Here is a 9,060-nt window from a genome sequence, read left to right on the forward strand (position 1 = left end):
GGATTTATTTATTTATATTTATTTATTTATTTATTTATTTATTTAGTGCCGCCCCCCCTGAGGAAAACGTCGTCCCCTCTCTTAGCAAACCTTAGCTACCTAGGTACTCAGGGAAGGGAAGGGAAGGTATATGCACCACGTTTTCATTATCAGTGAGTCAATGGACATCTAGGCTGACTTCATGTCATGTACAAGCTATGGTGACTGGAATAGCAGTGAACATGCATGTGCATGCATTTTTGTAGGACAGTGTGGAGTCCTTTGGGTGTAGCTGGGTCATCTATGAGTTCTAGTTTTAGTTTCTTTTTGAGGAACCTTGTTATGAGTGACTGGCCTCTGAGTCAAGCGACTGCCATCTTGGGTAGTTCAGCTACCCACCTCCTTGCAACAAGCTGGGCTTGTTAACCATTTAGACCCCCTCGTAGAAGCAAGGAGTAAGGCATCAGACTCTCACCTGAGCATTCAGCTGCTCCCCACCACCTGGCAACCCTGAAAGTGGCCTGGGAGAGGGGCTAAAGCAGACAGAGGTTGGGGAAGACTAAAGCAGGGCTCCATCTATGCGGCTGCTGGGAAGCCCTGGTCCCTGGTGGTTAAGGCTTTTCAGGTGCAGTTGATTGGGGGAGGAGTTGGCCACACCCCGCTAGTAAGCCCCTCACCTAGGCTCTGGAAGAAAGCCTAATAAATGAATTGGTGACCCGGGGTGAATTTTGGTAGAATCAAGACCTCAGTGGGAAGGACAGATGTTGCACTTCTACATGTGTCTAGGATTAGTTTTCCTGTTCTGTGAAGACTCATTGGGATCTTGACAGAGACAGCACTGGATCTCTAGGTGCTTCTGGGAAGACAGACATTTTCACAGTGCAATTCTTCCAACCCACGAGCAAAGGAGATCTTTCCTGCTGGCTCCTTCCATCTCCCTCCCTTGAGTGTTTTAAAGTTTTCAATATTGTTCTCTTCGACTTCCTGAGATATTTTATTTTACTTTCCATGCCAATTTATTCCTCTGACATTTCTACAGCAGATTTGTCACTAGTAGATAGAAGAGCTACAGATTTTGAATATGAATTTTGTATCTCCTGCTACATTGCTGGAAGTGTCTATCAGTGCTAACAAGAGTTTTCCAGTGGAGTCTGTAGGGTCTCTTATGCACAGAATCTGCAAATAAGAACACTTTAACTTCTTCCTATTTATATCCCTTTTATTTGCTTCTCTTGCCTACTACTGTAATTAAGCCTTCTAGTACTATATTGAAATAAGACTGAAGATAGTAGACAGCCTAGCTTTGTTATGGAATAATGTTTTTGTACACTGTGAAGATGTGTCATTGTTTTTGGTTCAATAAAAAGCTGAATGGCCACTAGCTAGGCAGGATTTTCCAGACAGAGAGGATGCTGGGAAGAAGAAGGAGGAAATGCCGGGAGTCACCAGCCAGATGGAGAGGAAACAGAATGGGGAGTACAGAGTGAAGGTAACCAAGCCACACAAAAGAGATGGGTTCATTTAAGGTATAAGAACTCGTTAGGAACAAGCCTAAGCTATCGGCCGAGCTTTCACAACTAATAATAAGTCTCCATCTTATTTATTGTGAGCTGGCAGCCCAAAAAGAAAAGTCCGTCTACGTATTTTTGTTCCCAACTTCAGTGAACGTGTTCTGAGGTTTTTTTCCCATGTAGTGTACTGTTGGTTATAGGTTTATAGTATGTAGATTTTATTATGTTGAGGTATGTTCTGTCTGTTATTAATTTCTTCAGGTCTTTTATTATTAAGTGATATTGGGTTTTGTCAGAAGTCTTTTCTGTGTCTATTGAGATGATCATGAAACTTCTGTTTCTGAGTCCATTTATGTGACGAATTACAATAATTGAGTTAAATTCATTGGCCCATCCTGAATCTCTGAAATAAAATTAAATTGATCACAGTGAATAATCATACTGATGCATTTTTAAATTTTAGTTAGAAAGTATTTTGTTGAGGCTTTTTGTTTCTGTGTTTATCAGAGATATTGGTCTACAATTTTGGGTTATTTTCTTGTGTGTTTATCTAGTTTAGGTATTAGTGTAATACTAACTCCATAAAAAACATTTGACAGTGTTCCTCCTTTTCTACTTTATGGACTATTTTGAGAAGAACTGGTGTTGGTCCCTTGAAGGTCTGAGAAGATAACCAGTGAGTCAATCTGGACCTGGGGATTTTTCAGTCAGGAGTTTGTTTATTTTTTATTCAATCTCCCTGCTTGCCATAGATCTGTTAAAATTATTTATCTTATTTAGCTTTAATTTTGTTAGGTCACATATATCTAGAAACTCATCCATTTCTTTTCTATTTTCAAATTTACTGAACTATATATTGTTAGTTTATGTCCTACCGATTTTCTGAACTGTTTTGGTGCCCTTAGTAATATTCCCCTTTCCACCTCTGGTTATATTGATGTGCGTCATCTGTCTCTTTTATAGTTAGTTCACCTAAAGTTTGTTACTTCTATTTCTTCAAAGTGACGATTGTTTCATTGATTCTTGTATTTTATGTTTCCATTTCATTACTTTCTCCTCCTCTTAATTATTTTCCAACTATTGATTTTGATTTTGATCTGTTCTTGTTTTTCCATGGTCCTAAGGTGTATCATTAAGTTATTTATTTTATGCCTTTTTTCTTTTTAAAAGATTTATTTGTTTGTTTGTTTATCATGTATATAGGGTTCTGCCTGCATGTATGCAAGCACACTGGAAGATCTCATTATAGATAGTTGTGAGCCACTATGCGGTTGCTCAGAATTGAACTCAAGACCTCTCGAAGAGCAGTCAGGGCTCTTAACCAGTGAGCATCTCTCCAGCCCTTGATTTCTTAATGTAAGTACTTAGTTATTACTTCCATATTGAGACTGATTTCATTCTATTTTGTTCATTGTATTTTTATTTTCATTGGGTGCTAGGAATTTGTTTTTCTGTTTGGCTGATTTTCTCAACGACCTTCAAAGGGTTTTGTTTTTTTTTTTCAGTCTACAGTGTTATTCAGTCTCCACATGTTTTTACACACACTCGAGTTTCTCTTGATGTTAATTTATAGTTTTATCTCTTTGGGACCAGACAAGAGGGATACAAGGAATCATTTCAGCTTTTCTAGAATTGTTAGGACCTGCTTTGTGCCTCAAATACACCATCAACTTAAGAGAACATTCCAGAACATTCCTTGGATTGCTGAGGAGACATATTCTGCAGCATTTGGATGGAGTGTTACATAGATATCTGTTATGTCCATCTGATCAATAGTGCCATTTAATCCAGATGTTCCTTTACTTAGCATTAATGTTGAAATGTGCATGCTAACTCCTACAAATGTTGTTGATCCACAATGTTTGATGTGTTCTTACTTTCCCCTTGCTCGAGCACTGTCACGGAGAGTTTATGTTTTTCCGTAGCCTCGTGGGTGGATTTTTTTCTTTTCTTCTCAGGCTTGGGGACTCCTTCCAGCATCTCGTGTGGAACTAGATGAGCAGTCACAACACGTGACCCTTTCCTTTCTCCTTTCATTATGGAGATATCTTTGTCCAGGCAGAGAGGTCTGGGTTGACAGTTGTTGCTCTCAGAACTTGAAGCTCATCATTCCGAGGCCCCCTGGCTTTCAGAGTTTAATCTGCTACTGTTCTGACAGACCTGCCTTTATGCATGACTGGTGTTCCCCTCCTGCTGCAACTGGTGCTCCCCTCCTGCTGCAACTGGTGCTCCCGTCCTGCTGCTCTCAACATGCTTTCTTTATTCTCTGTGTTTAGTGGCTTCATTATAGTTTAACCAAAGGGAGAGTCTTTTCTGGTTTTGTGTTTGATCGTCTAAACGGCTCTTGTATCTGGGCTAGCATTTCCCCCCTGAACTGGAGGAGATTTCTTCTATGACTTTGTGGGAGATTTGGTTTTCTATACCTGTAGAACACAATTCTACCTCTATTCCTATGCTCATCATTTAGAGAGTTCACCCCCAGTGGCCCCGCCCCCATGTGTCTTGAAAGCCAAGTTATATAGAACAGCAGGAGGTATGTGACTTTTCTAACCCTCAGCTTTTAGATAGTAGAGTTGGATTGAGGAGCTAGAGTTTCCTCCATCCATTGGAAGTACACAACTGCTGCGGTCAAGTGTTTGTCCTCTCCAGGACACGTCGGCTCCAATAAAATCCCAGAAGGCAAGTCTGTCCTCGAGTTTCTGCTGAGGAGGAGACCTTGTTAACGGGAGTTGCTCCTTATTTCAGAGGGTTTTCTTCTCTCCTCATTTCTGTCACCTTTTTTTATTGCTGTAAACAAAAGACCCGAGAGAAACAAAAAGGGAGGGCTTCTTTAAGCCAGGGATAGACCTGCTCCAGCCCACTGCAGCTGGAGTAGAGTCGGCAACGACTAGGAGTCACGCGGCTCACTTCTGAGCAAATTTTAGTTTTACAAGTTGGGTTTAGTTCTCTTCTTGGCCTTGGTTTACCTCTTCATTATCTTCACATGGGCCCTAGGCCTCTGAGAATGTTTAGCACATTGGGCCAGCTTAATCTCATATATGTCTTGTACACATTGTCACAGCCTCCATGAGTTCATCCATGCAACTGCCCTGCCCTGTTCAGAAAATACCGCTTCACTGTCAATGGGTTTTCTAATAACTTTTTTATTGCAGGCTCGTAGAAAAGTTGCCAAGCTGACACAGACTTTCTGGTTCTCATTCTCCCACTGTCCGTGGTGTGTGACTGTGTCACTCTTCCTAAAGTTAAGTGTTGTGGGTTGAATGACGCTTTCCCCCAAAGAGGCACCCTCAAGGCCTAACCGTTGGTGCTTGTAAACTTGACCCTGTTTGGAAATGGAATCTCTGCAGCTGTAATTAGGTTACGATGAAGTCATACTGGAATGCAGTGGACCCTAACTCCAGGATAGCTGGAGTCCTTATAGAAGAAGCACCAGAAAAGAATGTCACAATTGGGCTTCCGCCTCTCCAAGGCTTGCTGGCAGCCACCAGGAGGCACAGGTTCTGTTGACAGGAGGTTTCTGTCCCGCCATTCAGTCCCAAAGAAATACACAAAGGCCTACATTAATTACAAACTGATTGGTCTATTAGCTCGGGCTTCTTACTGACTCTTTTAACTTGTTTTAGCCCATAATTCTTGTCTGTGTTAGCCATGTGGTTTGGTACCTTTTTCAGCGAGGCAGTCACATCTTGCTTGCTCTGTGTCTGGCTTCCTCTGTGTCTGGGTGATGACTGCAGACTGAAACTTCCCTCTTCCCAGAATTCTTGTTGCCCTACCTCTACTTCCTGCCTGGTTGCCCCACCTACACTACCTGGCTACTGGTCAATCAGCGTTTATTTAAAATTCAAGTGACGGGGTACAGACCATTGTCCCACAGCAGCATAGGGGTAAGGAGAGCTTCTCCCTTATACATTCCCTAAAAAGCACCTCTCCAGCAGCATCCTGCTTTCAAGACCATTAGCTTTCAAAGTCATGAGTCAACAGATTGCTAGCGGCGTCACTGGTGTAGCCACCCGGACTCTGGTACTTCCTACCACAGCCTTAGACAATCAGTGCATGCCAGGTAGATTCAAATTTTGTGCTTTTCCCGTTAACTCCTTTTTATTGTTCCAGAATCCAACCTGGGACTTGGCCTTGCAGTTAGGCCTTGCATTTCTCCCGAGTCTCTCTCTTCTCAAGTCACTCAGTCCAAGTCGTCCCCGTTTGTCACGACCTTGAAAGTACTGCTGCATGAATGTTCTTGAGTTTTTCCTCTGCCATGTTCCCTCGCATAATCCTGGACTTATGTGAGATGTTGGCCGTGAAGTTGAAATGGGGTCTCGTGACACGTTTTTGACAGATAATTGGCATTGACCTCGAGCCCTTGCCAAGGCAGTCTGAGTCTCTCTCTCTCTACAGAGACTCCTATACTCTGAAAGTGAGCAACCCAATCCACACAGCACCAATGAGGAGAGAAAGAAGGAAATGGTAAGGTTTTCTAATTTGGTCATGTCTGTCATTTCTGGGTATAGTTTTCTAAGTTGTGGGTCACATCTCCTTGCTTTGTAAGTCCAGTGATAGAGTGATATTTACCTTCCCGAATGTTAAGAGCTGTGTTACATTTCTTTAAAGTATTTGATTTTTATTCTGGAAATAAGTAAGATTTTTTTTGCTTACCGACAAAGTTTAATCTTTGTGACATTTTTTAAAAAAAATCTCTTTTTCTGGGCTGGTTTGGCAACCTTAACTGCCATTGTTCATGTCAATACATGCTGGGGCCTTCTCAGCGTGGAGCAGGGCTTCTCTGGGGTGTCTGCAGTAGTGGTGGACCAATTGCTTTCCTGTGGTGAGATAAAACACCACGACCAAGCCAGCTTAGGGAAGAAAGAGTTGCTGTTGGCTTATACAGGGCTATGACGCTGATGGCAGGGTGAAGGCATAGCAGCCGCAGCGGCAAACCGAGAGCTCGCATCCTGAGCTGCAAGCAGGAAACAGAGAGCAGCTAGGAACAGCACAGGCCTTTGAACTCTCAAAGTCCACCACCAGAGAGGTACTGCCTCCAACAAGGCCTCACCTCCTAAGCCTTCCCAAACAGTGCCACCAACTGGGGATCAAGTATGAATGAGCCCATAAGAGACGTTCTCACTCAAACCACAGCAAATGGGATGGAGCGCTGGCCTGCATGAGCCTGCAGCTCCTCGGGGCTGCCCTTTCCCCTGTGAGTTACCTTTAGTTCAACCTCGTGTGTCTACCATTTAAGGGGACTTTTATACACAACCCTGGGGCTCCTTCCCAGTGTTAGTCATGTCCAACTCTGGCCTCAAAAATCCCAGCTCCATCAGCCCCCAGAAGCCCAGTGTCTGTCTCCTTATCTCCGTGGATCTGGCGGGGCTGCTTCCATCCCCTCTGCTTGCACACGGTTTTGAAATCCACACCTTGCCTTGCCAACAGTCAGAGCGACAAGGCAGGCTCTCATTTTCCTCCTCTCCGGGGCTGCCTGTACCAAGTATCTGACAATACCCACTGCACATTTTCTCTCTCTCTCTCTCTCTCTCTCTCTCTCTCTCTCTCTCTCTCTCTCTCTGTTATTTGTAGCAGAAGAACAATTGCAGACACTGTTAGTGTTTGCTAGGCAGGGGTCCAAATCTTCCTAATCCCAGATTTCCTCTGCTCTTTTCCTAGTCATTCAGACTTAGGCAGCCTGTTGCATCTTCTCTGTTTTCCACTTGTATGGTTCACAGCTATTTTAGATTGTTCTTATTACGACAACGCAAGTGTTCTGTCAGGACCAGTCATTTCCGTGCAGTTTAAATAGGTGAGAAAGAAAACTGAACAGAGTGGGCTACGAGAATGTCCTGCTTAGGAGGAGGTTGAGACTTAGTAGAAGTCTGTATGCATGTCTCTCTTTCTCACCACCTCAAGGAAAAGGGGCCCTGGGACCAGGGCAGAAGCAAAGCAGAGACTCCCTAACGGATCCTAAGAGATGTTCCCAGAGTTGCAAGATAAACATCCCACAGCAGGACAACCAGCGGGCAGAATGGACGTGGTTACTTAGAAGGCCCAATGAGAAAGGCTGCTGTGGGCAGGCCCTGGAGTGGCCCTGGGGCCAGAAACAGCAGCTAGGCGGAACCAATCTGCAGAGTCACACACAGACACTTCCTCTGGGACCAGCAACTCTAAAGGACAGATATGGACAGAAGCAGAAACTGAAGGAACACCTCCGTGTCCCCTGGGGTCTGGGAGACCTGCACAGGCAGGGAAGGGTGTTCAGAATTCAGAAAGGCCAATGGTGAGAAGCTATGAGTTCTAGCACATTGGAGGGTAGCCATCGGGATGAACTCAGGACAACTGGGGTAGAGAGTTTTAGATACACACACACCTTTCTATATTCCCCCCATCCCACTGCCCCCAATACACACTTTGCCATAAACTCCTACCCCACTCCCCCCATTTACACTTTCCCGTATCTCCCACCAGCAGCAAGCAGGAAAACCAGGGAGAGAAGGGGCAGGACAAAAGCAGAGACATCCACCTGCTCTTTTTCGTTGTGGTTTTCTGAGCCCGCAACACTGGGGAGGGGAAGTTTGCCTTGAGTGAGAACTCTCCTATCTTTTCTAAATATTAGTCTGAAGTGTTTGATCCACGATGACGAGAGTGACTCTTGGTGATTAGAAGGGGCCATACAGCTATAAAAATAAAATAAAATAAAATAAGCAGCATGGCTTTCCTCCACTATTCTGTCCAAGTCGAGTCCTTTCCATAAGCCAGCTGCACAGTACACATGGGTGAGTGGTTGGTGGACAAAGAGAAGGGACCCAACATGGTCACAAGAGCAAGCTGCTGCTTGACCCCTCCCAAGTCCACCTATGATTTTACCTCAGGCTTGTACCGGATATAGCTCTCCCTACTGCCCAAGGGTGCTTAACAAGGGTCAAAAAAAAAATACAAGATCTGGTCCCACAGGCAAGATAAGATCCATGTCCTTGTGCCATCAAGGACACTCTACACAGTGTGCGACCGTAGCATCTGTCCTTTGTGGCCTTCACGAAGAGAACAAACGGGTAGGGTGGACCACAGACATCAGCAAAAGATGTGTCACTTGTCACCTGTCACTGGGGGAAGTGAAATCTTTCTTTGGGTGACTGGAGCCCCAATTACCCTCCATGAAAAACTCATTAGTTGGAGTCTGGAGAGCTGGCTCAGAGGTTAAGAGCACTGTCTGCTCTCGCAGAGGACTTGAGTTTAATTCCCAGCAACCATGTGGTAACTCACAAAAATCTACAATGAGATCTGATGCCCTCTTCTGGCCTACAGGCATACACAGAGGGAGAATGTTGTGTATATAATAAATAAATCTTTTTTAAAATTTACTTATTTGCTTATCTTAATGTGTATGAGTATTTTGTCTACATGTATGTCTATATACACATGCATGCCTGGTGTCTGAAGAGACCAGAAGAGGGCATAAAATTCCAAAGGACTTTATATACAAATTGTTAGTCGACATGTGGGTACCCAAGTATTAAATCCAGGTTCTCTGGAAGAGCAATTAGTGCTCTTAACCACTGAGTCATCTCTCCAGCTCCTCAGTATG

General features: G+C 43.9%; 1 long non-coding RNA gene across 1 annotated transcript; it reads left to right on the forward strand.

Moving 5' to 3' along the window:
• The first annotated feature begins 2,470 nt into the window (after window positions 1-2,470).
• On the forward strand, window positions 2,471-8,799 carry LOC146890561 (uncharacterized). Its single transcript, XR_014998694.2, has 3 exons — window positions 2,471-2,846; window positions 5,886-5,954; window positions 7,389-8,799. It is a non-coding gene; the product is annotated as an uncharacterized LOC146890561 (long non-coding RNA).
• Window positions 8,800-9,060: the final 261 nt, after the last annotated feature.

This window comes from Myodes glareolus, chromosome 23, assembly GCF_982192425.1.
Source record: "Myodes glareolus chromosome 23, mMyoGla1.1, whole genome shotgun sequence".
NCBI lineage: Eukaryota > Metazoa > Chordata > Mammalia > Rodentia > Cricetidae > Myodes > Myodes glareolus.